Below are 13,277 nucleotides of genomic sequence, written 5' to 3'. Positions count from 1 at the left end.
TTGGAAATTCAGAGCACTGGACGCTCTGAGAGCTAATAATCAAACACACCCAACATCTTTGAGCATGCTACAGTTTGTATTCGTTTTAGTTGATCGAGAGGGCTGGAGTAAAATATGTGACCGACAGGATTAGAACTAAATTAGGTCGCCGATACGATTGAAAAATCAGGTTGTGTTGGGCGGCTAGTTATCGCACATTTTGCTCCCACAAATGTAGCCGGCCTTTACCAGTGCAGTAGTCGGCTATACACCTGGCGTCCGGCCCTTGTGGAACTCACTGCACGCCTGTACCGCGTGTGTGGTTTGGCGATAATGTAAAGGAGTGCTGACTAAGCACACCCACACCTTCAAAATTGGCAATAGGAAAGCAGCGCATTTTTTGATGAGCAATGACAAAATTACAGAAATGTGTGCAAAACAAAAATAGCTATAACAGTGATTTTTTCAGAGTTTTCAATGGATGGGCAGATGCTTCCTCTGGGTTCGCAAGGCTTATCCCACCTCAACCCACCCATAGATACTAACTGGCATTGTTAGATCTTGAATCGAATACAACCGGAAGTTGGATCCGGTTGTATTAAAAAGGTGTTGGTGGTGAACTAAATTTAATGTTCATTTCAAATCATTCAACAGCAACTGTTTGCTGCAAACATTGTGCAAACACCCCATAGGAAAGAGCCTATTCCTATAATTAGTGATAAGGTTAGAGAACACATTTGGAGGGATTTCTTTTCAGAATAATTGATATCCTTGGGCTTGGGATACCCCGCTCTTCGGTTCAAACCACAGACTTTTCATGGGAATGAAGTCTCGAGGCCGAGATGGCCATTGCAGAACATGGCTGTTGTTTTTACCAAAACATATTCAAAACATCAATGATCCACCACCATATTTGACAGGCAGGGTTTCTCCTTGTATCCATTCAATTTTGCTGTCAAACCTGATGATGGTGTGTATGGCCAAAACGTTCAATTTTGGTCTCATCTGACCATAGCACTCTCTTCCAGTCATAATTTCTATGAGGTTTAGCTGGTATGGAGGTTCCATTTTATGACTTGATGACCCTAAGACACAACTTATCTCTGCAATTCTTAAACTGCAAGCCTGAGGGTACTTATGGCCTCACCATCGTCCTTACCGTCCGTGGGGACAATACGCACTTAAATCCTCTTACTGGTGAGTTTGCAACTATTCCATGTTTTACACCTTTTTATTATTGCCCTTACAGTGCTAAGTGGTATGTTTAACTGTTTCTGTATTTTTCCATACCCATTACCTGATCTTTGATGGTCAGTTACCATATGTGTCTTCTGAATGGACAGTTTTTTGGTTATTTTGCTGATGGTTGACAAAGGGACTTTGCATGCTTGTTACCTCATTATAGTGACACAATATAGTTCCTTTTTAACTAAATTAATTAAATGAAAGTAAAATTGTATTGCCAATTTCACTTTGCTTAATTCTTGCACCTGTGGTTTTCAGGAAAAATAGATTACTAAATAAAAAAACATTGAAACATGAGAGAAAATGTATTGCAATAAAAGATATCCCATATGTTTGAACATAAAATATCGATCATTGTCCATGTTGTTTATTATATATGCAGCCTTTTATCTCCATTTTTATTAAAGGTGCCAATACTGTATATATGTAAATGCCATATAAATTCCAACCATTTACCATTTACCATATGTAGAAACACAGAAACATGGAAATCTCTCTCTCTCTCTCTCTCTCTCTCTCTCTTTCTGTGTTTGTGTATGTGTATTTGCGTGTGTGCATGTGCCAGTGAAAACCTCTTTATTGCTGTCTTCATTCTCCACTCCAAAACCCTATTTCTGAAATCAGGTCCCCATGGCAGTGCTGGCCATTACTATAATGTCTCGGTGCCTGAGTACAAAGCCAGGTATTGGATGGGCCATGAATCATCACTTTTAGAGCCTTTCTATATGAGAAACCCAGAGCTACTGTAGGTTCTATGAAACAGAAAAAAAATCCATTGAGCTGTTTGTTCTCATTAAGGCTCAGACCGCCACTACCAGGAGAGCTGAAATTGGAATGCTCTGAAGGTCAAATTCTCAGTGAGAAATATTATACCGCCCAGGGACCCATGTGAGTGCTTTTTTGCCGACTCGCCGCTCAGCTCGCACAGCTAGATCCCCATCTAATTCCACCTCCTACATGTTTAAAATGCAACTGCACAGGTACCACATCCCTGCTTTCATACACACAACTCTTTAAAACAGTGTGCTCTGCATCACCTCAACCTGTGTTGACAATAGAAATTATATGTTCAAAATGTTCAAGAACATATTGTTCAAGAAACTATATTTGGCAAGCAATTTGATTAAGTGGAGTTTCTGAACATCTTACTGTGTAATAGGTAGAGAACAATCTACACTCAGTGAGCACTTTATAAGGTATTAATAACTTTTTTTTTTCTATCCACTGAGAGGTTTGACGCTTTTGCTGCTGCAGCCTATCTACTGACAGGTTTGACGCGTTGTGTGTTGACATACGGTCTTCTGCATACCACTGTTATAATGCATGGTTATTTGCATTGCTGTCACGTTCCTGCCAGTTTTGACCAGTCTGGCCATTCTTCTCTAACTTCTCTCATTAACGCGTTTCTGCCCACAGAACTGCTGCTCACTGGATTTTTTCGTACGATTCTCTGTAGAGACTGTTTTGCATGAAAATCCCAGGAGATCAGCAGTTTGAGTACTTAATCCACCCTGTTTGGCACCAACAATCATTCCACGGTCAGTCACTTCTCACATTTCTTTCCCATTCTGACATCTGTCTGAAAAACTGCTGAACCTCTTGACCTCTTGACGAGCTGGTTGGGGCCTTGCATGGCAGCCAATCGCCTTCGGTGTGTGAGTGTGTGTATGAATGGGTGAATGGAGAAGCATCAATTGTACAGCACTTTGGATAAAGGCGCTATATAAATGCCTGCCATTTACCATTTACATCTGCATGCTTTTATCCATTGAGTTGCTGCCACATAATTGGCTGATTAAATTTTTGCATTCACAAGCTGGCATACAGGTCTACCTATTAAAGTGATCACTGAATGTATATTTGAAGAGTATTGTTATCCTGAATGGGAGCAATAGATTAATGTGACTATGATTAATATTACTACTAATATTGTTGTTCACAATCCTCTGTGAATCCATTGCAAATACTGCAAAATTACTGTGAAATTGCCCACTTGTCAAACTTATATGAATCCTAAAAGGTATCAACAATATGTAATGTAGTTTTGCACTATTGCTTCTGTCAGAATTTTAAGAAAACTGCCTTTTGCAAGATGATGTAAGATCTGTTTCATCTGAAGAACTGTGCATACATACCGAAGTCCTGATTATTCTTCACCTTGCTAGTGCTGCCAAGCAACCTGGGTGGCATTTAAAATAGCGCTATGTCACCTCAACGACAGTCTTTTGTTTGTGAGCAGAAAGGGCATACTGTATACTGTAATCCATAATGGTTTCTGTTTAGAGAGGTTAATTCATTACAGTGTAAATTAGTTAAATTATGTTTTTGGCTTCTATTTTTGTTATGTTATTATTTAGTTATGATTACTTTGAGCTTTCTATGCTTGCATTTATGTTAATATTTTATTTCAAGCTAACAAGAATATTATTCACCTGTGTATTGAAATCATAGCCAAGCTGCCATTCTGTGCTTTGTATAGCAAGTGAATAGTAAGCGCCTAGCCACAATATGGTCATGTTTTCACAGACAACTGAGGTAATTGTTCTGATATTGCATATCTGAAGCTAGAAATCCCTCTGTCTATATTGGCTAAATAGGGAGAGCAGCAAATAGTGGGGTCAGCCCAAAACTCCACTGATGGCAGCAATAACAATAGTTGTTGTATTTCTCAGGATTTCCTGGAGCCATTTGTTAAAATGCACAGCTCATTCATATTCCAAAAAGCCAGACCTCTGTGATATTGTGATATTGGGTTTATCATTGACCTTTTCTTCTCTATAGAGTGTGCACACAAGGGAGTCTGGATCCTCTCCCATGTTGCCTTAATGTTAATATCCATGCATGTGAGATGGAGAGAGAGAGTCAGACAGATAGAGAGAGAATCTATTTGCATTATGTAATTTAATACATTATTCAGGCTTTTCCCAAAATGTAAAGTCTTCTCTCTGGAGACCTTTAGCAGGGCAATCCAAAGACAAGCAGGAGAACTGTAATCACCTCATGAAATGCAGAGTGACATCAACACACGCACAATCCCAGCAAGCAACAAAGTCTCAAATGCACACACACACACTCTGACGCAACTGTCGATCATTTTTGTGCCATTAGCATTTTGAGACTGAAGGCCAGGAGAGTGCTGTCCCTGATGAATACTAATGCAATAATTCATATCCTTCCTGCATTCAATAAATACCATTATATGTTTTTTTCTTTTTTTCTTCTTCAATAAGGCACTTTACAATGTGCTGAAAATCATCATCAGCCCCATTTGTCCACGTATGTGATGAATGGTGTGGCAGGACCTGCCGACGCAAGCAGGAATTGAACCGCCCTGATTATTAGCTTCCTTATTATCGGTGAGACAATTGGCTGAAACCTTTTAGTCTAATTTGTCAGTCCTTCATATGTATGCAGGTGACAGTCCTTTCTATACGGTAGCCTATATGCGCCCTGACCACGGGCCTCCTTGCATGGGAATGGGCTGTACAGTCTGCCGTTGTCTCCTCACATTCATGCTGGAATTGATTGAAGCCACAATGCCTCCAATTTGAGCCCCCAGAGCTTTAGACTTCTTTATGATTGCAGTCTGGTTCGCGGTGACCCTGTTTTGGCTCTGCACAACTTGAATTTCAAACCGAGGAAACTGCTTCTCCTCAAAATTGAATGCGGGTAAAGGATTGAGGTTCCCACAATCGTAATAAAGCTCAGCATTTAGGAACACCTGCAGCCCCGGGGACCCTGCAGTAAACCTAGATTGAAAAGCTCTTTGCATGGCGGATGCATGGAATTTGGCATTGAATGGAGGTATATTTTGAAGAAGAGAAAAATCTCACCAATCAGATCCCACCAGTACGAGTCAAAGCCATGACATCACCTATACTGCTCCCTACAGACAAGGCCAATCACACCCCATGCCCCCCCCCCCACCTCACACACACACACACACATACCCACTCCCATACACACACACACACAGACACCCACCCACCCCCCTCCGCAGACACAAACACACCCTCCTGCAGATTTTCCATCAGTGTACTAACACCAGTAAATCTTTTTCAGTTCAGGAAATATTCAATTTAATATAATATTAAACATATTATATATTACACATACATAAAGTAAATATTTATGTATGGCAAGTCACCCTGGTTAAGGGTCTGCCAGGGTAATAAATAATGTGATACAAACAACCATCAATCACATCTATATGCAGGCCACGCCCATTTATATGCAAACCATGTGGGTGTTGCCTTGCTTGGCAGGCGAAGGCGAGAGCCGGTGTTGCAGTGTTGCTCGGGTCCCCTGGCGTAATGGCTGTGGATAATCACGCTTGTTTAACACCAGGGCTGGATTCAAAGGCAGCAATCTTGCTGACAAACAAAGACCTGCCCGGCGCTGTGGTCACATGGTGCATTAGGAGCACACACTCCAGCAGCAGCTTCCATTATGTGAAAAGAAGCAGTTGCAAAATAAAGCCAACTGGCTTTGGAGAGGAAAATGGGGCTGCAATTAACATTTTATTTCATGTGCCCCCCCCCATCTTCACAATGACCAGGTCCACAAACAGTTATGGTTCCACATCTATACTGCAATTTAAATTGTACAGGGCAAGGGCTAATATCTATTGCTGTTGTACTGAAGCAGAATTTTGCAGTGGATGTATTGCATTTTCTGTGGCATTGGGGTGACAAGACTATGGATTCTATTCAACAAGTCAACTTTGGGTAATGAGAAATAGATTTCCTATTCAGTGCAAAAGTGTGCAAAATTAAATAAATCCCATGTATCGCCACATGCTACACTTTGGTAAGACATGAAATTTGGTCAAAAACCAAAACCAAAAAACTCAATTAAGTCTGTAATTAATGAACTAATACTCACACCATATTTTAAGTGAATGAGAAATGAAAAAGTATAGTACTGAATGATGCCATTGCATAAAACCAATTCCCTGAAGAAGACCTGATCCAAAGGTAACATTTCAGCTTAGAGCCAGTACATGTACCTGGCTTCCCCTCTACCAATTACCAATTTCATTTTTAACAAGTTAAAAAACACATAACATAAGAAGGATAATGCAGTTAATAATTGGCACAGCACTTACCCAGTGGCTGTTATGTGCTTCAATGAAGCTCTGGTTGGAGAGCATCAGATGGACAAGGTATTATGTACGTGGATAAAAGTGAAAAGACAGGTGGTCATCATATAAAGGTCACCACCAATACTGTATGAATCTTAACATTAGTACATCATGATGATGTCATATACACTCGCTAAGCACTTTATTTGGAACACCTGTACACCTTATTCATGTGCTTATCGAATCAGCCAATTGTGTGGCAGCAGTGCAATGCATAAAATCATGCAAATACGGGTCAGGAGCTTCAGTTCAATCAACCATCAGAATGGGGAACAAATCTAAGTGACTTTGACTGTGAATGATTGTGGGTGCCAGACAGGGTGGTTCCAGTATCTCAGAAACTGCTGATCTTCAAACACAACAGTATATAAAGTTTGCAGACAATGGTGCATATAACATTGGTGCAAAACAGTTCTGTGGTGAGAAACACATTGTTATTGAGAGAGGTCAGAGGAGAAGGGCCAGACTGGTCAAGGAAGGTCAGGAAGGTGACAGTAATGCAAATAACCACACATTACAACAGTGGTATGCGGAAGACCATCTCTGAACACATAATGCAACAAACCTCTAAGTGGATAGGCTGCAGCAGCGACCTAAGTCAAAAAAATAAGTCAAATAAAATAAATAGAGCTCACTGAGTATACTGTATAAAACCACATATGGCTAACACACTGCTTAATAGTTAGCAGTTTTTTTGTGTTACTGATATAAGGCAGGCCAAATGAAAGTCATCAGAAAACATGCCCAGGCAATGCCTGTGAATGGGTCCAGCCATTACTTTGTGCATGGATATCTGTCCTATCACTGCTACATCTTGCTGGAAGGCACAACAGAGACTGATCCCATCTGCCTAATACTGCATGTTTGGCCAGTATCATGCTAGACGTGTGTGCAGGCTAAATGTAGAGCCTTTTCTTGGCATTCTGCGTTTTGTGCAACAGTGGAGATGCAGTGCTCTTCCGTATGACTGGCAAACTCGCGCCGGCTTCACTTTAACACATGGACACATTAGCATTTAGATAGCCATGGCAGATGCAAGGGGAGGGAGAATTGAAAACAGGACCAAAAATTACTATGAATAATGAGTTTCATTCTAAATGAATTCAGGACAAACTCCTTTTTTGTGAGGGCTTCCGTCATTCAGATGTAAAGAGCTTCTATAAAGGAAACCGGAGCTGATACTGTTACTGGGCAGAGGGCTGTTACACAATGGCTCGTTCCTGGTCTGTCGGACAGCTGAGGCTGTGAGTTTATTGGTTCTCATCAGGGGAAGTGAGCAGTAAACCCATGAGCCAAACAGAAAAACAGAACCAAGACACTGCAAAATGGCCAGTGTTAATTTGACAGTGTTTATAGTATGTGTCCGACAGGGCCCAGACATTAGAGCTGGTTTAACACTGATCATTTTGCTGTTGGAGTTTTGCCTTGGACCTGTCTCAGCCGTGGCAGTTACGTACAGCAGTTAACACAACCTTAAATTTTGGACTTGTGTGCTGCAGCTCCATACATTTCCTCCGACATATGACCTCACAGTTCCCATGGAGATGACCTGAAGCCTTGTGGGATAAGGCTGATTTCCGGGCAGGGAGGGAAATTGGATTTACCTTACTGTTTCGCTTTTTCTGTTTTGTTTTGTTTTTTTGGTGGGGGTGAGAGGGGAGGTGTGGTGGGTTAGGGAGGTGAAAGTCCACAGCACTGGTTTTTGGCTATTGGTCTGTTGCAGCATGCAATTGGGCCATACCCCTTATGTCTGTATCCCATAAATAGCTGCTGGGACTGGACCTGTGTGGTGATCTAGATTTTGCTGGTTGGGCGAAAATAAAATGGGAAAAGAAAACTTGACAAAATATGGGTTCACCACATCACAGAGGTTAAAAACATTCAGCGTATGCTAAATGATGCATGCTATGATGACGTAACAGCATTTTATTTATGCCACCTCAAAGTCAAATTCTGAAATATAGCGGAAGAGCAACACATATTTAGTTAGCAGGTATTTTTAGTATCTACAGATGACATTAAACATTTATTTTATCTAACATGAATGCATTCAGTGCTGAGCCTCATGTAATAAAAATGTGTTCTGGAGAGCGCTGTTTATGGGGTTCATTAAAAAAATACAACATTTAAACAGGCCAGAACAATTCTTGAGGTTTTGGGAGATGAACTGGAAAAGTACCATGCTGATGGAAAGCATTCTTCAACCAGGAGACAAAGGGGCCATAAAATATTTTACTTTTACAGTGCACCTCCTCGGAAACATGCGAGGAACAAAGCGACCATTCCACGTGTTAAAAACGCTAACAGCGCTGTGTGGCGGTGATGGCGCCGCACGCTATAGTCTCTCTCATACAGGCGTCATTACGGCAAGGGCACTTTCTCAATGACAAATCCCTGCGCCTGTAGATTTATAGCAGCTCCGGCCCGGCCGTGTCATTACCATGGATAATGAGGTGTACGAGGACGGGAGATTTGCAACACGGCTCTGGTGCTCGGCACCGAGTCCCACTGCCAAGGCTTCAGATCGGTATCCATGGCAACGGCACCCCAGCAAACAAAAGAGTCAATGAGAGAACACGGTCGCACAAAAGCTGGTGTGCACAGTGAGGGGATTCTCTGAGCTCCCACTGCAAAGTGTAATTAAAACTGTTGCATCACGCTTAAACTTAAACAAAGGCTTGTGGAGAGAAGGGGGGGGGGGGGAGACAACAAGGATTCTGCGACCAGAACTGTTGCATGTGTGAACATCAGAATAAGCTTCTTCTGTTTACCTTGGCAACTGGATAGGTAATTATTCTTCACCTGGTGTAGTTTAAAGAATAAATTACGCCTACAGATTCAATTTCCCCCTACCCCATTTTATTGTTTTATAAATACACTTTCTATCATAGGACTCCAGCTGATTCTAATCTATGGAGCCTATTTCATATCGCTGAGCTGGGCTGTATAGAAGTCGCATTGGTCAGAAGATTCCTTTATGCTGTTATGAAAGTTGCACTGCCGAGGATTCCTTTATGCTGTTACGAGAGCTATTTAACAATTGAGCAATGTCACAAAGGCTCTTTTGACTGCACCCTCACAGGCTGTGCAGTATGTCTGTGTGAAGCAGGGCATATTGCCTACCAGAGCTGCTGGAATGGATTACTGACATAACAGGCTACAAATATCGATTCAAAACGAGCTAAAAAAAAAACTGTCTAAAATGTTCTCTAAACCAGATAGACAACAGCTTAATCAAGGCTACTTAGATTTACTGTGAGGGGCAATGATCACTACCGTATGAGCATTTCAGCAGGTACTAACCTTTGCTGTCTTGCAAAGTGTGCTTTTTTGCTCTAGGAATAGCTTATTTATGAAGCCCTTTCATGCCACGCTGGGTATACAACGTGTATCCCACTGTAAACTCTATCCAAGACCAAAAATAGCACCAACTTGTTCGTACCCCTACTAACCACAGTTCCCAGGATTTACATATTACATTTATTTTATATTTAATCATTGTGGAAAAATTAATTGTCATTGCGTATAAAATTAGAAACCCATATGTAGAGGTGACCCAGAGGACATGTCGCTATAATTGTCTTTGTTTGTGCAATCATTTTACTAGAACAACTAATGAAAATCCCACTAGAGTTCAAACTGCACTGATTACCCAATGTCCTTTTTAAGAAATCCCAGAACAATGGACTATTTTGAATTTAGCTTTTTTCTCTCTCTTTCTCTCTCATATTGCTGATAATTATTCATCACGTACCATTCTGTACAGATTAAGCTATGGCAGGAGTGGATTCCACCCCCCTTAGATTCTGAAAATTACCATATGCAAATAGCAGCTTAGGAGACATGATTAATTAAATTGCCCAGATGTGGCATTCAGTGTGTGACGCACAAAAAAGTGTCAAACTTGCTTTTACTATAAATGAAAGCACTCCCTGTCTGTCAGTCAAACAGTAACTTATCTATGCTTGTTGAATTTAGAATATTTAATCCATGTATCTAATAGGGTTCATGTATGCAGTTGCAGCAAGATTGCGCTTTGTGCTTTCATTGAGCTTTCGTTGCGCTTTTGTATTTCCTCATGCCTGTCTAACGAACAGTCAAGTGGGACCATGATTGATACAGTATGTTTAATGGCACAATCTGCAATTGCTACAGTGAATGTAAACAGATGGAAACTTGTTCACATCCACAATGGAGGACAGAGCGATTAGTACTTTTGTGTTTTGCTCCCAAGTTCTTTTTGCCCAGCTGGTTTCTCAAAATGAAGGTGTTGGGCAAATGGATTATGAGAACAAACAAATAACTTGGAGTGATTAAAATGGCGCTGTCGTCTTTCCTTCAAATATGTCCTTGCACATTTTCTGAATACAGATCTACTGTGCGTACATGACAGACATACCAAAGTTGTTCCTGTATGATGTCCTTGTGGGGAGGCACAGTGGGGGGTCTCTCAGCTCATCAGCTTTCTTTCAATACCCCTGTGTGCTCTAGGACAGACAGGCAATGTTTCATCTGGGACAAAAATATCAGATGTGCCCTCTATTACACTGCTGATAGCAAAGAATTGCACTTTTAAAAATGTCATTTTGCTTGGACATCATTTCATTTCCCTTCTCCCCAGCCCCATCTGAAATAAGCAAGGCCACCCGCTAACGATAATCGTGTTTACACTCAATTACAACCACTGTTCTAAAATGATGGCGGTGGCTAGGTGTTCAGCTGTGAGCGTTAATTGATGTTGTACAAGTTCCACATCATAAAATGTGGTTTGGTCGAGGTGTTGTATATCAGGTGTATTTAATTTGGCACAGGGCATCATCCATCTTTTAGGTGAACTGGTTTTTTTTTATGTGGCCCTTTCACTGCATCACACAGATTTATTGGTGCAGGCACACAGGCTATTTTTGCTCTCTTTTTCCTTTATGCAGCTCAATTTAATTTGAAAGAATAGACCGGCTCGCGTAACAAATGGCAGAGTTTACCCATTACACTGAAAGTGACAGCACCCCATATGGCCGGAGCAGGCGTCTACCCTGGCAGAGACTTGCCTGGAGGTTAGCGCGGCTTCAATTACCCAACAGCACACACAGAAAAAGCACAGATACAGGCGCACTCTGGCAGATATGCTGTTGAGAGCCACACTGAGGTCTGGTCCTGGAGATATCGGGCACACAGGCCACAGCGTAAACCCGAGTCCCACCCATCTGCCCTGCTCGTTGGCGCCTTCTAGTTCTACGCGGCCCAGTTGGGGCTGATATTGATCGGAAAGCCGCATCAAGATTATGCTATCTGCCCCCCAGATGGGTCAGAGTGACTGTCCGCCGTAGAGATAGAACGCTGCTTTAATTTATGAGCAGATGTGATGTCATTAGTATGCGTTGTGGTGGAGGGGGGTGAAAGAAAAAAAATAGCGACCACGGCACAGATCGGCGTGTGCCGTCCTAATTCCCCTCGGCAACTGCCCACGTCTGTTATGCAAATGATCCACCGTCCGTCTCAACAGCTGACTATCTGGCAAACAATGCACTTGACATTGACGGCAAACCCCTATTGGCCAAGGGGGTCAGCCATGTCGCTGAGATCAAGCAGCCAGAGCCCCCCAGCAAATACCCCCTACTAATGGCTTGGGGTTAGTCATTTGTCACTTTCCCGAATGCTAAGAGACTGCAAAGCTGACTTGATGGCTGAGGCTGTGTCACTCATCTTGCTCTCTTTCTCTCTCTCTCTCTCTCTCTCTCTCCTCTCTCTCTTTTGGACAAACGTTGGTGAATTAACCATTTAAGAGCTCAGTGCAGAAAGAGGAAAATGGTTTGAAATAGACTAGAGGGACAAAGGGACAAAAGAGTCACTGACATGAATCTCCTGTTCTAATCTAGTGGGCTTCTATACACCACCCCATCCGAGGAGCATTAAAGACTTGCAATGATACAGGAAGAATCAACCAATGCAGACTGAACCACAATGGCAGGTCATCCTCCAGATGCATTCTGTCTGATCTAAAAGCAGCATTTTGTATCTGTCACTCAGGTAGGTTTGGTTAAAAAAAACTATTATATTGGAGGTAGTAGAGTTGGTAGTCCACAATTCAGAACATGTCCTCTTAGATTATGTCCATTCCAGTTTGAAAAGGAACAGCTGCTTTTGCATTTGCAAAGCATGATTTTCTGAATGCAAAGGCTACTTCACTCATGTTTTTTCATCCCCAACTGCTTATACAACTGCCCACCTTGGATGGAAGGTTTTATTATTCATTTTACTAATCAGTTCTTAGAATTTCAATATATATACAGTACACAGATACCATGATTATAGACACTGTTGATCACTGCATAGCTTTAAATGACAAAATGTGTCAAACTATATACAGTCCCTCTCCAGGATCCTGCGGCCAGTGTATGACTATACTGGCACAGTGACTCCATGAGAGCACTCCCACTTTCACCAGTTTCTCTCTCCAGTTCAGTCTCTGCTTCACAACATAGTTTCAAGCACAACGGGACTGGCTGCCCCCTGTGTTTCCCTTCAATAGCATATAAAAGAGAACAAATAGCACCAGCACTAGCTATGTTGTGAACACCTTTGTTAAAATAAAAATAAACAAAGGAGTTAGGGAGCCATTAATATATAGACCCTTACAGTAACATTTAAGGTGCTTAGTACAGCTTACGTAGTTGGTACATTTAGCATATTTTATTGAAATCATTCTTGGTTATCCATTATGTTCAAGGATACAATGGTAGTGTCCTACCAAAATCAAACCAGCAACCTTTAAATTACAGTTCCGTAGACATTACACCACTCCAATGTTGTGACCAAAGTAATTTAAGAAATGTTTTACGGGTGAAAACGAAAAGGGAAGCGTTCAGATTGTTCCTCTGCAGTGTCATATTCATCTTTCACTCATGTTTGA

The sequence above is a fragment of the Conger conger genome, chromosome 6 (genome assembly GCF_963514075.1).
Source record: "Conger conger chromosome 6, fConCon1.1, whole genome shotgun sequence".
NCBI classification, from domain to species: Eukaryota; Metazoa; Chordata; class Actinopteri; order Anguilliformes; family Congridae; genus Conger; species Conger conger.
This window is presented reverse-complemented; position numbering follows the sequence as displayed.